Genomic DNA, 14,629 nt, shown 5'->3' with positions numbered 1-14,629 from the left:
CCTGATCGCGACAGGAGAGTCGATTCCCTTGCGTGGTCTGGAAGGGGTTCCCGGCCTTCCCGGCGCACCTCAGGAGGAGGCCGGTCTCACGAGGACATTTGAAATGAGCCACGTGGGTGGTGCCACACGCCGAACGACCCCGATTCCCCGGTCCGCTCTTGAGAAGAACCCGATGACGTACCCCTCTTCGAAGGCAACCCTGTGGGAGAAGGCACAGACCTAAGCGGTACTGACATCCCCGTGCATCGTCCAGAAACACCCGCGGGTTCCACACACAGTTTGACAAGGGGCCTGAAACCCCATGAACAACTTGAGAGGCCAGCGGGGTTCCCTTCCTCAGAAAAGACATAGCCTGACTCTCCTGTCCCAGCTCTGCAGGGACCCTGCGGTCTGAGTCCGAAACGGAGAGGAAGCCTGAGGTTCCTGCCTCCCCTCGAGGTGAGGCCCTCTTCCATTGCGCCAGACCCAGCGGAGACCCGAGGGGCACCGCCACCTCCACAGGATCCGTCACCTCTCAGAGGCACCCTGGGAAGTTCCCTAAGGTCCCCGGCAGAAGGCGAGGGACACGAGGGTTTCCCGCCGCCCACCGACAAAGACCTCGAGAGTCTTTCTTCAACGCATCTCGAGGCCCTAGTCCCCTTCCATGACTCGAGAGCCAGGACGCGCTCCCCCTCGCCACGCGCATGGAGACCTGACTTCCCTGGCGCCGCACAAGAGGCTCCCTGAGATCCTCGTCGTGCCTCAGGAGAAAACCCCCACGGGCGCCGCAGCTCGAGGAAACCCCTGAGACGCCCCGTCCTCGCGAGCTGAGGGCCTTCTTTTCCTGCATGGCCTGGAGAGCAATCCCGGGTCCTCTCTCCAAACGGAAGAGGAGGCTGGACTCCCTTGAGGCCGCTCAGGGGGCTCCAAGAGAACCGCGTCGAGACTCGAGAGGAGAGCGGAGTCCTTGGCTTCCCCTCGAGACGAGGCCTGACTCCCCGGGGGAGCCTGGAATGCATCCCCGAGATCCCTGCATTCCCTGGAGAGGAATATTAGGTCCCGGACACACGCCTAGGTTAGGTCTCTTCGGCCCTGCAATGAATCGAGCGCAACCCCCAGCTTTCCCTCGCAACCCGAGGGGAGGATTGGGCTTCTCAGGGCCAACCCAAGGGGAAGGCTGAGATCCCCGTCGTAACTCGAGAAATCCCGCCGCAACTCGAAAAAAACCACGTGGTTCCCACCTCTTGGCAAGATGAGGCCCTTGCCCGCCACGGCGTCTCAAGGGAAGTCCCCTGTTCCGCCCTGAAGGGCGAAACGGTCCCTGACAGCTTTCCTGCGACACCCAATATCCCCTGACACGCCGGGTTCCCCCGAGGGGAACACCGAGGTTCCCTGCACCGCTTCCTCTGAACCCCTTCTCCCCTCCTGATCACGACAGGAGAGGAGACTCCCCTGCGTCGTCTGGAAGGGGTTCCCGGCCTTCCCGGCGCACCTCAGGATGAGGCCGGTTTCACGAGGAAATTCGAGACGAGCCACGTGGGTGGTGCCACATGCCGAACGCCCCCGATTCCCCGGTCCGCCCTTGAGAAGGACCCGAGGCCCGGACCCCTCTTCGAAGGCAACCCTGTGGGTGAAGGCACAACACGAAGGGGCACTGCCACCCCCTTGCATCGTCCACAAAGACCCGCGGGTTCCACACACAGCTCGACGAGGGGCCTGAGACCCCCTGAGCAACTCGAGAGGCCAGCGGGGTTCCCTTCCTCAGACAAGACGAGGCCTGACTCTCCTGTCCCAACTCTGCAGGGACCCTGCGGTCGGAGTCCGAAACGGAGAGGAAGCCTGAGGTTCCTGCCTCCCCTCGAGGTGAGGCCCTCTTCCGTTGCGCCAGACCCAGCGGAGTCCCGAGGGGCCCCGCCACCTCCACAGGATCCCTCGCCTCTCAGAGGCACCCTGGGAAGTTCCCTAAGGTCCTCGGCAGAAGGCGAGGGAAACGAGGGTTTCCCGCCGCCCCCCGACAAAGACCTCGAGAGTCCTTCTTCAACGCGTCTCGAGGCCCTAGTCCCCTCCCGTGACTCGAGAGCCAGGACGCGCTCCCCCTCGCCACGCGCATGGAGACCTGACTTCCCTGGCGCCGCACGAGAGGCTCCCTGAGATCCTCGTCGTGCCTCGGGAGAAAACCCCCACGGGCGCCGCAGCTCGAGGAAACCCCTGGGACGCCCCCGTCCTCGCGAGCTGAGGGCCTTCTTTTCCTTCATGGCCTGGAGAGCAATCCCGGGTCCTCTCTCCAAATGGAAGAGGAGGCTGGACTCCCTTGAGGCCGCTCAGGGGGCTCCAAGAGACCCGCGTCGCGACTCGAGAGGAGAGCAGAGTCCTTGGCTTCCCCTCGAGACGAGGCCTGACTCCCCGGGGGAGCCTGGAATGCAACCCCGAGATCCCTGCCTTCCCTGGAGAGGAAAATTAGGTCCCGGACACACGCCTAGGTGAGGTCTCTTCGGCCCTGCAGTGACTCGAGCGCAACCCCCAGCTTTCCCTCGCAACCCGAGGGGAAGATTGGGCTTCCCAGGGCCAACCCAAGGGGAAGGCTGAGATCCCCGTCGTAACTTGAGAATGCCGCCGCAACTCGAGAAAAACCACGTGGTTCCCACCTCTTGGCAAGATGAGGCCCTTGCCCACGACGGCGTCTCAAGGGAAGTCCCCTGTTCCGCCCTGAAGGGCGAAACGGTCCCTGACAGCCTTCCTGCGACCCCCAAAAGTCCCCCGACACGCCGGGTTCCCCCGAGGCGAACACCGAGGGTCCCGGCACCGCTTCCTCTGAGCCCCTTCTCCCCTCCTGATCGCGACAGGAGAGGCGATTCCCCTGCGTGGTCTGGAAGGGGTTCCCGGCCTTCCCGGCACACCTCAGGATGAGGCCGGTCTCACGAGGAAATTCAGGGCGAGCCACGTGGGTGGGGCCACATGCCGAACGCCCCTGATTCCCCGGTCCGCTCTTGAGAAGGACCCGAGGCCCGGACCCCTCTTCGAAGGCAACCCGGTGGGTGAAGGCACAACACGAAGGGGCACTGCCACCCCCGTGCATCGTCCGCAAAGACCCGCGGGTTCCACACACAGCTCAACGAGGGGCCTGAGACCCCCTGAGCAACTCGAGAGGCCAGCGGGGTTCCCTTCCTCAGACAAGACGAGGCCTGACTCTCCTGTCCCAACTCTGCACGGACCCTGTGGTCGGAGTCCAAAACGGAGAGGAAGCCTGAGGTTCCTGCCTCCCCTCGAGGTGAGGCCCTCTTCCGTTGCGCCAGACCCAGCGGAGTCCCGAGAGGCCCCGCCACCTCCACAGGATCCCTCGCCTCTCAGAGGCACCCTGGGAAGTTCCCTAAGGTCCCCGGCAGAAGGCGAGGGACACGAGGGTTTCCCGCCGCCCCCCGACAAAGACCTCGAGAGTCCTTCTTCAACGCATCTCGAGGCCCTAGTCCCCTCCCGTGACTCGAGAGCCATGACTCGCTCCCCCTCGCCACGCGCATGGAGACCTGACTTCCCTGGCGCCGCACGAGAGGCTCCCTGAGATCCTCGTCGTGCCTCGGGAGAAAACCCCCACGGGCGCCGCAGCTCGAGGAAACCCCTGAGACGCCCCCGTCCTCGCGAGCTGAGGGCCTTCTTTTCCTTCATGGCCTGGAGAGCAATCCCGGGTCCACTCTCCAAATGGAAGAGGAGGCTGGAATCCCTTGAGGCCGCTCAGGGTGCTCCAAGAGAACCGCGTCGAGACTCGAGAGGAGAGCGGAGTCCTTGGCTTCCCCTCGAGACGAGGCCTGACTCCCCGGGGGAGCCTGGAATGCATCCCCGAGATCCCTGCATTCCCTGGAGAGGAATATTAGGTCCCAGACACACGCCTAGGTGAGGTCTCTTCGGCCCTGCAATGAATCGAGCGCAACCCCCAGCTTTCCCTCGCAACCCGAGGGGAGGATTGGGCTTCTCAGGGCCAACCCAAGGGGAAGGCTGAGATCCCCGTCGTAACTCGAGAAATCCCGCCGCAACTCGAAAAAAACCACGTGGTTCCCACCTCTTGGCAAGATGAGGCCCTTGCCCGCCACGGCGTCTCAAGGGAAGTCCCCTGTTCCGCCCTGAAGGGCGAAACGGTCCCTGACAGCCTTCCTGCGACCCCCAAAAGTCCCCCGATACGCCGGGTTCCCCCGAGGGGAACACCGAGGGTCCCGGCACCGCTTCCTCTGAGCCCCTTCTCCCCTCCTGATCGCGACAGGAGAGGCGATTCCCCTGCGTGGTCTGGAATGTGTTCCCGGCCTTCCCGGCGCACGTCAGGATGAGGCCGGTCTCATGAGGAAATTCGAGGCGAGCCACGTGGGTGGGGCCACATGCCGAACGCCCCCGAGTCCCCGGTCCGCTCTTGAGAAGGACACGAGGCCCGGACCCCTCTTCGAAGGCAACCCTGTGGGTGAAGGCACAACACGAAGGGGCACTGCCACCCCCGTGCATCGTCCGCAAAGACCCGCGGGTTCCACACACAGCTCGACGAGGGGCCTGAGACCCCCTGAGCAACTCGAGAGGCCAGCGGGGTTCCCTTCCTCAGACAAGACGAGGCCTTACTCTCCTGTCCCAACTCTGCAGGGACCCTGCGGTTGGAGTCCGAAACGGAGAGGAAGCCTGAGGTGCCTGCCTGCCCTCGAGGTGAGGCCCTCTTCCGTTGCGCCAGACCCAGCGGAGTCCCGAGGGGCCCCGCCACCTCCACAGGATCCCTCGCTTCTCAGAGGCACTCTGGGAAGTTCCCTAAGGTCCCCGGCAGAAGGCAAGGGAAACGAGGGTTTCTCGCCGCCCCCCGAGAAAGACCTCGAGAGTCCTTCTTCAACGCGTCTCGAGGCGTTAGTCCCCTCCCGTGACTCGAGAGCCATGACGCACTGCCCCTCACCACGCGCATGGAGACCTGACTTCCCTGGTGCCGCACGAGAGGCTCCCTGAGATCCTCGTCGTGCCTCGGGAGAAAACCCCCACGGGCGCCGCAGCTCGAGGAAACCCCTGAGACGCCCCCGTCCTCGCGAGCTGAGGGCCTTCTTTTCCTGCATGGCCTGGAGAGCAATCCCGGGTCCTCTCTCCAAACGGAAGAGGAGGCTGGACTCCCTTGAGGCCGCTCAGGGGGCTCCAAGAGACCCGCGTCGCGACTCGAGAGGAGAGCGGAGTCCTTGGCTTCCCCTCGAGACGAGGCCTGACTCCCCGGGGGAGCCTGGAATGCAACCCTGAGATCCCTGCCTTCCCTTGAGAGGAATATTAGGTCCCGGACACACGCCTAGGTGAGGTCTCTTCGGCCCTGCAGTGACTCGAGCGCAACCCCCAGCTTTCCCTCGCAACCCGAGGGGAAGATTGGGCTTCCCAAGGCCAACCCAAGGGGAAGGCTGAGATGCCCGTCGTAACTCGAGAATGCCGCTGCAACTCGAGAAAAACCACGTGGTTCCCACCTCTTGGCAAGATGAGGCCCTTGCCCACGACGGCGTCTCAAGGGAAGTCCCCTGTTCCGCCCTGAAGGGCGAAATGGTCCCTGACAGCCTTCCTGCGACCCCCAAAAGTCCCCCGACACGCCGGGTTCAACCGAGGGGAACACCGAGGGTCCCGGCACAGCTTCCTCTGAGCCCCTTCTCCCCTCCTGATCGCGACAGGAGAGGCGATTCCCCTGCGTCGTCTGGAAGGGGTTCCCGGCCTTCCCGGCGCACCTCAGGATGAGGCCGGTCTCACGAGGAAATTCGAGACGAGCCACGTGGGTGGGGCCACATGCTGAACGCCCCCGATTCCCCGGTCCGCTCTTGAGAAGGACCCGAGACCCGGACCCCTCTTCGAACGCAACCCTGTGGGTGAAGGCACAACGGGAATGGGCACTGCCACCCCCGTGCATCGTCCGCAAAGACCCGCGGGTTCCACACACAGCTCGACGAGGGGCCTGAGACCCCCTGAGCAACTCGAGAGGCCAGCGAGGTTCCCTTCCTCAGACAAGACGAGGCCTAACCCTCCTGTCCCAACTCTGCAGGGACCCTGCGGTCGGAGTCCGAAACGGAGAGGAAGCCTGAGGTTCCTGCCTCCCCTCGAGGTGAGGCCCTCTTCCGTTGCGCCAGACCCAGTGGAGTCCCGAGGGGCCGCGCCACCTCCACAGGATCCCTCGCCTCTCAGAGGCACCCTGGGAAGTTCCCTAAGGTCCCCGACAGAAGGCGAGGGAAACGAGGGTTTCCCGCCGCCCCCCGACAAAGACCTCGAGAGTCCTTCTTCAACGCGTCTCGAGGCCCTAGTCCCCTCCCGTGACTCGAGAGCCAGGACGCGCTCCCCCTCGCCACGCGCATGGAGACCTGACTTCCCTGGCGCCGCACGAGAGGCTCCTTGAGATCCTCGTCGTGCTTCGGGAGAAAACCCCCACGGGCGCCGCAGCTCGAGGAAACCCCTGAGACGCCCCCGTCCTCGCGAGCTGAGGGCCTTCTTTTCCTGCATGGCCTGGAGAGCAATCCCGGGTCCTCTCTCCAAACGGAAGAGGAGGCTGGACTCCCTTGAGGCCGCTCAGGGGGCTCCAAGAGACCCGCGTCGCGACTCGAGAGGAGAGCGGAGTCCTTGGCTTCCCCTCGAGACGAGGCCTGACTCCCCGGGGAGCCTGGAATGCAACCCCGACATCCCTGCCTTCCCTGGAGAGGAATATTAGGTCCCGGACACAAGCCTAGTTGCGGTCTGTTCGGCCCTGCAGTGACTCGAGCGCAACCCCCAGCTTTCCCTCGCAACTCGAGAGGAAGATTGCGCTTCCCAGGGCCAACCAAAAAGGAAGCCTGAGATCCCAGTCGTACCTCGAGAATCCCGCCGCAACTCGAGAAAAACCACGTGGTTCCCACCTCTTGGCAAGATGAGGCCCTTGCCCGCGACGGCGTCTCAAGGGAAGTCCCCTGTTCCGCCCTGAAAGGCGAAAGGGTCCCTGACAGCTTTCATGCGACCCCCAAAGCTCCCCGACACACCGGGTTCCCTCGAAGGGAACACCGAGGGTCCCTTCACAGCTTCATCTGAGCCCCTTCTCCCCTCCTGATCGCGACAGGAGAGGCGATTCCCCTGCGTGGTCTGGAAGGGGTTCCCGGCCTTCCGGGCGCACCTCAGGATGAGGCCGGTCTCATGAGGAAGTTCGAGACGTAGCCTCGTGGGTGGTGCCACATGCCGAAAGACCCCAATTTCACGGTCCACTCTTGAAAAGAACCCGATGCCAGCACACCTCTCTGAAGGAAAACCTGTGGATGAAGGCACAACACGAAGGGGCACTGACACCCGCGTGCATCATCCAGAAAAACCCGCAGGTCCCACAGACATTTCGACAAGTGGCCTGTCACCCTGTAAACAACTCGAAAGGCAAACGAAGGTCCATTCCTCAACAGAAGACTAGGTGTGACTCTCTTGTACCTACTCTGCAGGGACCATGGGATCCGAGTCAGAAACGGAGAGGAAGCCTGAGGTTCCTGCGTCCACTCGAGATGAGGCCCTCTTCCATTGCACCACACCCAGTGGAGTCCCGAGAGGCCCCTACCAACTCCACAGCATCCCTGAGTTCTCAGAGGCACAATGAGAAGCTCCCTGAGGTCACAGGCACAAGTTGAAGGAACCCTGGGTTTTCTGCCGCAACTCGAGAAAGACCTCGAGAGTGCTTCAAAATGTCTTGAGTCGCGATTCCCCTACCATGACTCGAGAGCCATGACACGCTCCCCCTCACCACGCGCATGGAGACCTGACTAACCTGGCAATGCACTAGAGGCTCCCTGAGATCCTCATCGTACCTCGTGAAGAAACCCACACTGGCGTGGCAGCTCAAGGAAACACATGAGACACCCTGGTCATCACGAGCTGAGGGCCTTCCTTTCCTGCATGGCCTGGAGAGCAATCCCGGGTCCTCTCTCCAAACGGAAGAGGAGGCTGGACCCCCTTGAGGCCGCTCAGGGGGCTCCAAGAGATCTGCGTCGAGACTCGAGAGGAAAGCGGAGTCCTTGGCTTCCCCTCGAGACGAGGCCTGACTCCCCGGGGGAGCCTGGAATGCAACCCCGAGATCCCTGCCTTCCCTGGAGAGGAATATTAGGTCCCGGACACACGCCTAGGTGAGGTCTCTTCGGCCCTGCAGTGACTCGAGCGCAAACCCCAGCTTTCCCTCACAACTCGAGGGGAAGATTGGGCTTCCCAGGCCCAACCCAAGAGGAATCCTGAGATCCCAGTCGTAGCTCGAGAATCCCGCCGCAACTCGAGAAACACCACGTGGTTCCCACCTCTTGGCAAGATGAGGCCCTTGCCCGTGACGGTGTCTCAAGGGAAGTCCCCTGTTCCGCCCTGAAGGGCGAAACGGTCCCTGACAGCCTTCCTGCGACCCCCAAAAGTCCCCCGACACGCCGGGTTCACTCGAGGGGAACACCGAGTATCCCGGCACCGCTTCATCGGAGCCCCTTCTCCCCTCCTGATCGCGACAGGAGAGTCGATTCCCCTGCGTGGTCTGGAAGGGGTTCCCGGCCTTCCCGGCGCACCTCAGGATGAGGCCGGTCTCACGAAGAAATTCGAGACGAGCCACGTGGGTGGTGCCACATGCCGAACGCCCCCGATACCCCAGTCCGCACTTGAAAAGGACCCGAGGCCCGGACCCCTCTTCGAAGGCAACCCTGTGGGTGAATGCACAACACAAAGGGGCACTGCCACCCCCGGGCATCGTCCGCAAAGACCCGTGGGTTCCACACACATCTCGACGAGGGGCCTGAGACCCCCTGAGCAACTCGAGAGGCCAGCGGGGTTCCCTTCCTCAGACAAGACGAGGCCTGACTCTCCTGTCCCAACTCTGCAGGGACCCTGCGGTCGGAGTCCAAAACGGAGAGGAAGCCTGAGGTTCCTGCCTCCCCTCGAGGTGAGGCCCTCTTCCGTTGCGCCAGACCCAGCGGAGTCCCGAGGGGCCCCGCCATCTCCACAGGATCCCTCGCCTCTCAGAGGCACCCTGGGAAGTTCCCTAAGGTCCCCGGCAGAAGGCGAGGGAAACGAGGGCTTCCAGCCGCCCCCCGACAAAGACCTCGAGAGTCCTTCTTCAATGCGTCTCGAGGCTCTAGTGCCCTCCCGTGACTCGAGAGCCATGACGCGCTCCCCCTCGCCACGCTAGGAGACCTGACTTCCCTGGCGCCGCACGAGAGGCTCCCTGAGATCCTCGTCGTGCCTCGGGAGAAAACCCCCACGGGCGCCGCAGCTCGAGGAAAGCCCTGAGACGCCCCTGTCCTCGCGAGCTGAGGGCCTTCTTTTCCTGCATGGCCTGGAGAGCAATCCCGGGTCCTCTCTCCAAACGGAAGAGGAGGCTGGACTCCCTTGAGGCCGCTCAGGGGGCTCCAAGAGACCCGCGTCGCGACTCGAGAGGAGAGCGGAGTCCTTGGCCTCCCCTCGAGACGAGGCCTGACTCCCCGGGGGAGCCTGGAATGCAACCCCGAGATCCCTGCCTTCCCTGGAGAGGAATCTTAGGTCCCGGACACACGCCTAGATGAGGTCTCTTCGGCCCTGCAGTGACCCGAGCGCAACCCCCAGCTTTCCCTCGCAACTCGAGGGGAAGATTGGGCTTCCCAGTGCCAACCCAAGAGGAAGCCTGAGATTCCTGTCGTAACTCGAGAATCCCGCCGCAACTCGAGAAAAACCACGTGGTTCCCACCTCTTGGCAAGATGAGGCCCTTGCCCGCTACAGCTTCTCAAGCAAAGTCCCAAGTTCCGTCTTGAAGTGCGAAACGATACTTGACACCCTTGATGTGACCCCAAAAGTTCCTCGAAATATCGGTCTCACTCGAGGTGAACACTGAGGTTCCCGGCACCAGTTTATCTGAGCCCCTTCTCCCCTCCTGTTCATGATAGGAGGGTCACTTCCCCTGCTTTGTTTTTAAGGGGTTCCCGACCTTCACGGGGCACTTCAGGATGAGGCCGGTCTCACGAGGAAATTCGAGGCGTAGCTCTCGGGTGGTGCCACATGCCAAAAGACTATGATTTCCCGGTACGCTCTTCATAAGAACCTCATGCCTGGACACCTCTTCGAAGGCAACCCTGTGGATGAAGGCACAACACAAAGGGGCACTGAGACCCTCGTGCATCGTCCGGAAAAACCCGCAGGTTCCACATACAGCTCAAGAAGTGGCTTGTCACCCCTGAAGAACTTGAGAGGCAAGTGGGGTTTCATTCTTCTACACAAGACGAGGCCTGACCCTCCTGTCCCAATTCTGCAGGGACTTTGCAATCTGATTCAGACCAGCGCCAGTGAAGTCACGAGAGGAACGCTGAGGTTCCTGCCTCCACTCGAGATTAGGACCTCTTCCATTGCACGAAACCCAGTGGAGTCCCGAGAGACGCGTCCCAGCTCCACAGTATCCCTGACTTCTCAGAGGCACCCTGAGAAGCTCCCTGAGGCCACCAGCACAATTCGAGTGAACCCAGGGTTTACTGCCGCTACCATAGAAAGAACTCAAGAGTCCTTCTTCAACGCGCTTTGAGGCCTGATTCCCCTACCATGACTCGAGGGCAATGACGCGCTCCCTCTGCTACACTCATGAAGCCCTGACTTCCCTGGCGCCACACGAGAGGCTCCCTGAGCTCCCCGTCATACCTCATGAGAAACCCCACACTGGCGCCGCAGATAGAGAAAACCCACGAGACGCCCCCATTTTCGCGACATGACGGCCTTCTTTTCTAGCATGGCCTGGAGAGCAATCCTGAGTCCTCTCTCCAAACTCCACAGTAGGCTTGACTCCCTTTTGGTCACTCAGTGGACTCCAAGACATACCCGTCGTGACTCGAGAGGAGAGCGGAGTCTTTTCCTTCCCCTCGAGGCGAGGCCTGACTCCTCGGGTGAGTCTGATATGCGAACCGGAGATCCCTGTCGCCTCTGGAGAGAAACATTAGGTCCTGGACACAAGCCTAGATGAGGTCTCTTTTTTCCTGCAGTGACTCGAGAGCAATCCCCAACTCTCCCTTGCAACTCGAATGGAAGATTGGACTTCCCTGGGCCAACACAAGAGGAAACCTGTATTCCCCGTCGTAACTCAAGAATCCTGCCGCAACTCGAGAAAAATCACGTGGGTCCCTCGTCAGCGCTAGATGAGGCCCTTGCCCACTACAGCGTCTCAAGAGAAGTCCCAGGTTCCGTCTTGAAGTGCGAAACGGTACTTGGCACCCTTGATTCAACCCGAAAAGTTACCCGACTTACCAGTTTCACTCAAGGGGAGCACCGAGGTTCCTGGCACTACTTCATCTGAGCCCTTTCTCTCCTCCTGATCCCGAAAGGAGGGTCGATTCCCCTGCTTTGTCTGGAAAGGGTTCCCGGACTTTCCTGCGCGCCTCTGGATGAGGCCGGTCTCACGAGGAAATTCGAGACGTAGCCTCGTGGGTGGTGCAACATGCTGAAAGACCCCGATTTCCCGGTCCGCACTTGAGGAGATCCCGATGCCCGGACAACTCTTCGAAGGCAACCCTGTGGATGAAGGCACAACAGGAAGGAGCACTGACGCCCCCGTGCATGTCCGAAATACCCGCAGGTTCCACACACATCAAGAAAAGTGGTGTCATCCTTGAACAACTTGAGATGTAAGCGGAGTTCCATTCCTCCGCAGAACACGAGACCTGACACTCCTGAGCAAACTCAGCAGGGACCCTGCAATCTGAGTCAGATCCGGCTCCAGGAAGTCAGGAGCAGAACCCTGAGGTTCCTGCCTCAACTCGAGATGAGGCTCTCTTCCATTGCACCAAACCCAGAGGAGTCCCGAGAGGCCTCTCCCAAATCCACAGTATCCCTGACTTCTCAGAGGCACCCTGAGAAGCTCCCTGAGGTCACCAGCACAAGTCAAGGGAACCCAGGGTTTCCTGCTGCAACCCTAGAAAGACATCGAGAGTCCTTTTTCAACCCGTCATGAGGCCCGATTCCCCTACCCTGACTTGAGAGCAATGACGCGCTCCCCCTTGCCCCGCCAATGGAGACCTGACTTCCCTGTTGCCACACGAGAGGCTACCTGAACTCCCCGTCGTACATCGTGAGAAACCCCACACTGGCGCCACAGCTCGAGAAAACCCACGAGACGCCCCCATCATCTCGAGATGTGGGCCTTCTTTTCCTGCATGGCCTGGAGAGCAATACCGAGTCCTCTCTCCAAACTGAAGAGGAGGCTTGACTCCCTTTAGACCAGTCAGTGGGCTCCAAGAGATACACGTCGCAACTCGAGAGGAGAGCCGAGTCCTTTGCTTCCCCTCGATACGAGGCCTAACTCCCCGGGTGAGTCTGTAATGCAAACCCGAGATCCCTGTCGCCCTTGGAGAGGATCATTGGGTCCTGAACACAAGGCTAGATGAGGTCGCTTTTGCCCTGCAGTAACTCGAGAGCACTCCCCAGCTTTCCCTCGCAACCCGAATGGAAGATTGGACCTCCCTGGGCCAACACAAGAGGAAGCCTGAATTCCCAGTAGTAATTCGAGAATTCCGCCTCAACTTGAGAAAAACCACGTGGTTCCCCCGTCATTGCAAGATGAGGCCCTTGCCCGCTCCAGCGTCTCAAGAGTAGTCCCACGTTCCGTCTTGAAGTGCGAAATGATATTTGGCACCCTTAATGCTACCCCAAAAGTTCCCCGACATATGGGTTGCACTCGAGGGGAACACCGAGGTTCCTGGCACCACTTCATCTGAGCCCCTTCTCCCCTCCTGATCGCGAAAGGAGGGTCGATTCCCCTGCTTTGTCTGCAAGGGGTTCCCGACCTTCTCCACGCACCTCAGATGAGGCTGTCTCACGAGGAAATTCGAGACGTAGCCTCGATGGTGGTGCCACATGCCGAAAGACCGCGATTTCGCGATCTGCTCTTGATAAGAACGTGATGCCCAGACACCTATTCGAAGATAGTGTGGATGAAGGCACAACACGAAGGGGCACTGACACCCCCGTGCATCGTCCGGAAAAGACCGCAGGTTACTCATACAGCTCAACAAGTGCCTGTCACCCAGTGAACAACTCGAGAGGCAAGCGGAGGTCCATTCCTGCACACAAGACGAGGCCTGACTCACCTCTGCCAACTATGCAGGGGGCTGCGATCGGAATCAGAAATGGAGAGGAACCCTGAGGTTCCTGCCTCCCCTCGAGATGAGGCCCCCTTCCATTTCACCAAACCCAGTGGAGTCCCAAGAGGTCTTTCCCAACTCCATAGTATCCCTGACTTCTCAGAGGCACCCGGAGAATCTCCCTGAGGTCACCGGCACAAGTCGAGGGAACCCAGGTATTCTTGCCAAGACCTGAGAGAGATCTTGAGAGTCCTTCTTCAACGCGTCTAGAGGCCTGATTCCCCTACCATGACTCGAGAGCAATGACGCGCTCCCCCTCGCCACACGCATCGAGACCTAACTTCCCTGGCGCCACACAAGAGGCTCCCTGAGCTCCCCGTCGTACCCCCTGAGAAACCAACACAGGCGCTGCAGCTCGGTAAAACCACCGAGACCCCCCTGTCTTCGTGAGATGAGGGCCTTCTTTTCCTGCATGTCCTGGAGTGCAATCCCGAGTCCTCTCTCCAAACTCCAGAGGAGGCTTGACTCCCTTTAGTCCACTCAGTGGGCTCCAAGAAATACCCGTCGCGACTCGAGAAGAGAGAGAAGGCCTTTGTTTCCCCTCGAGACGACGCCTGACTCCCGGGTGAGTCTGGAATGCAACCCCAAGTTCCCAGTCATCCCTTGAGAGGAACATTAGGTCCTAGACACAAGCCTGGATGAGGTCTCTTTTGCCCTGCAGTGACTCGAGCGCAACCCCCAGCTATCCCTCGCAACTCGAATGGAAGGTTGGTCTTCCCTGGGCTAACACAAGAGGAAGCCTGAATTCCCCGTCGTAACTCGAGAATCCCGCCGCACCTTGAGAAAAACCACGTGATTCCCCCATCATCCCAAGATGAGGCCCTTGCCCTCTACAGCGTCTCAAGAGAAGCCCCAAGTCCGTCTTGAAGTGCAAAACGGTACTTGGCACCCTTGAAGTGACCCGAAAAGTTTCCCGACACACCGGTCCCACTCGAGGGTAACACCGAGGTTCCCGGCACGACTTCAACTGAGCCCTTTCACTCCTCCTGATCGCGACAAGATGGTCGATTCCCCTGCTTTGTCTGGAAGGGGTTCCCGATCTTCATGGCGCACCTCAGGATGACACCAGTCTAACGAAGAAATTCGAGACGTAGCCTCATGGATGGTGCCACGTTCTGAAAGACCCCGATTTCCTGCTCTGCTATTGATAAGAACCCGATGTCCGGACACCTCTTTGAAGGCAACCCTGTGGATGAAGGCACAACACGAAGGGGCACTGACTCCCTCATGCATCTTACGGAAAAAACCGAAGATTCCACTCACAGCTCGACAAATGGTCTGTTATCCTGTGAACAACTCGAGAGGCAAGCGGAGTTCCATTCCTCCACACAAGACGAGGCCTGACTCTCCTGTCCCAACTCTTCAGGGACCCTGTGTTCGGAGTTTGAAATGGAGAGGAACCCTTAGGTTCCTGCCTCAACTCGAGATGAGAACCTTTGCCATTGCACCAAACCCAGTGGAGTTCCGAGAGCCCCTCCCAAGTCCACAGTATGCCTGACTTCTCAGAGGCACCCTGAGAAGCTCCCTGAGGTCACCGGTACAAGTCGAGGGA

The sequence above is a fragment of the Bubalus kerabau genome, unplaced genomic scaffold (genome assembly GCF_029407905.1).
Source record: "Bubalus kerabau isolate K-KA32 ecotype Philippines breed swamp buffalo unplaced genomic scaffold, PCC_UOA_SB_1v2 scaffold_37, whole genome shotgun sequence".
Classification (NCBI taxonomy): Eukaryota; Metazoa; Chordata; class Mammalia; order Artiodactyla; family Bovidae; genus Bubalus; species Bubalus kerabau.
Note: the sequence above shows the minus strand (reverse complement) of the source record.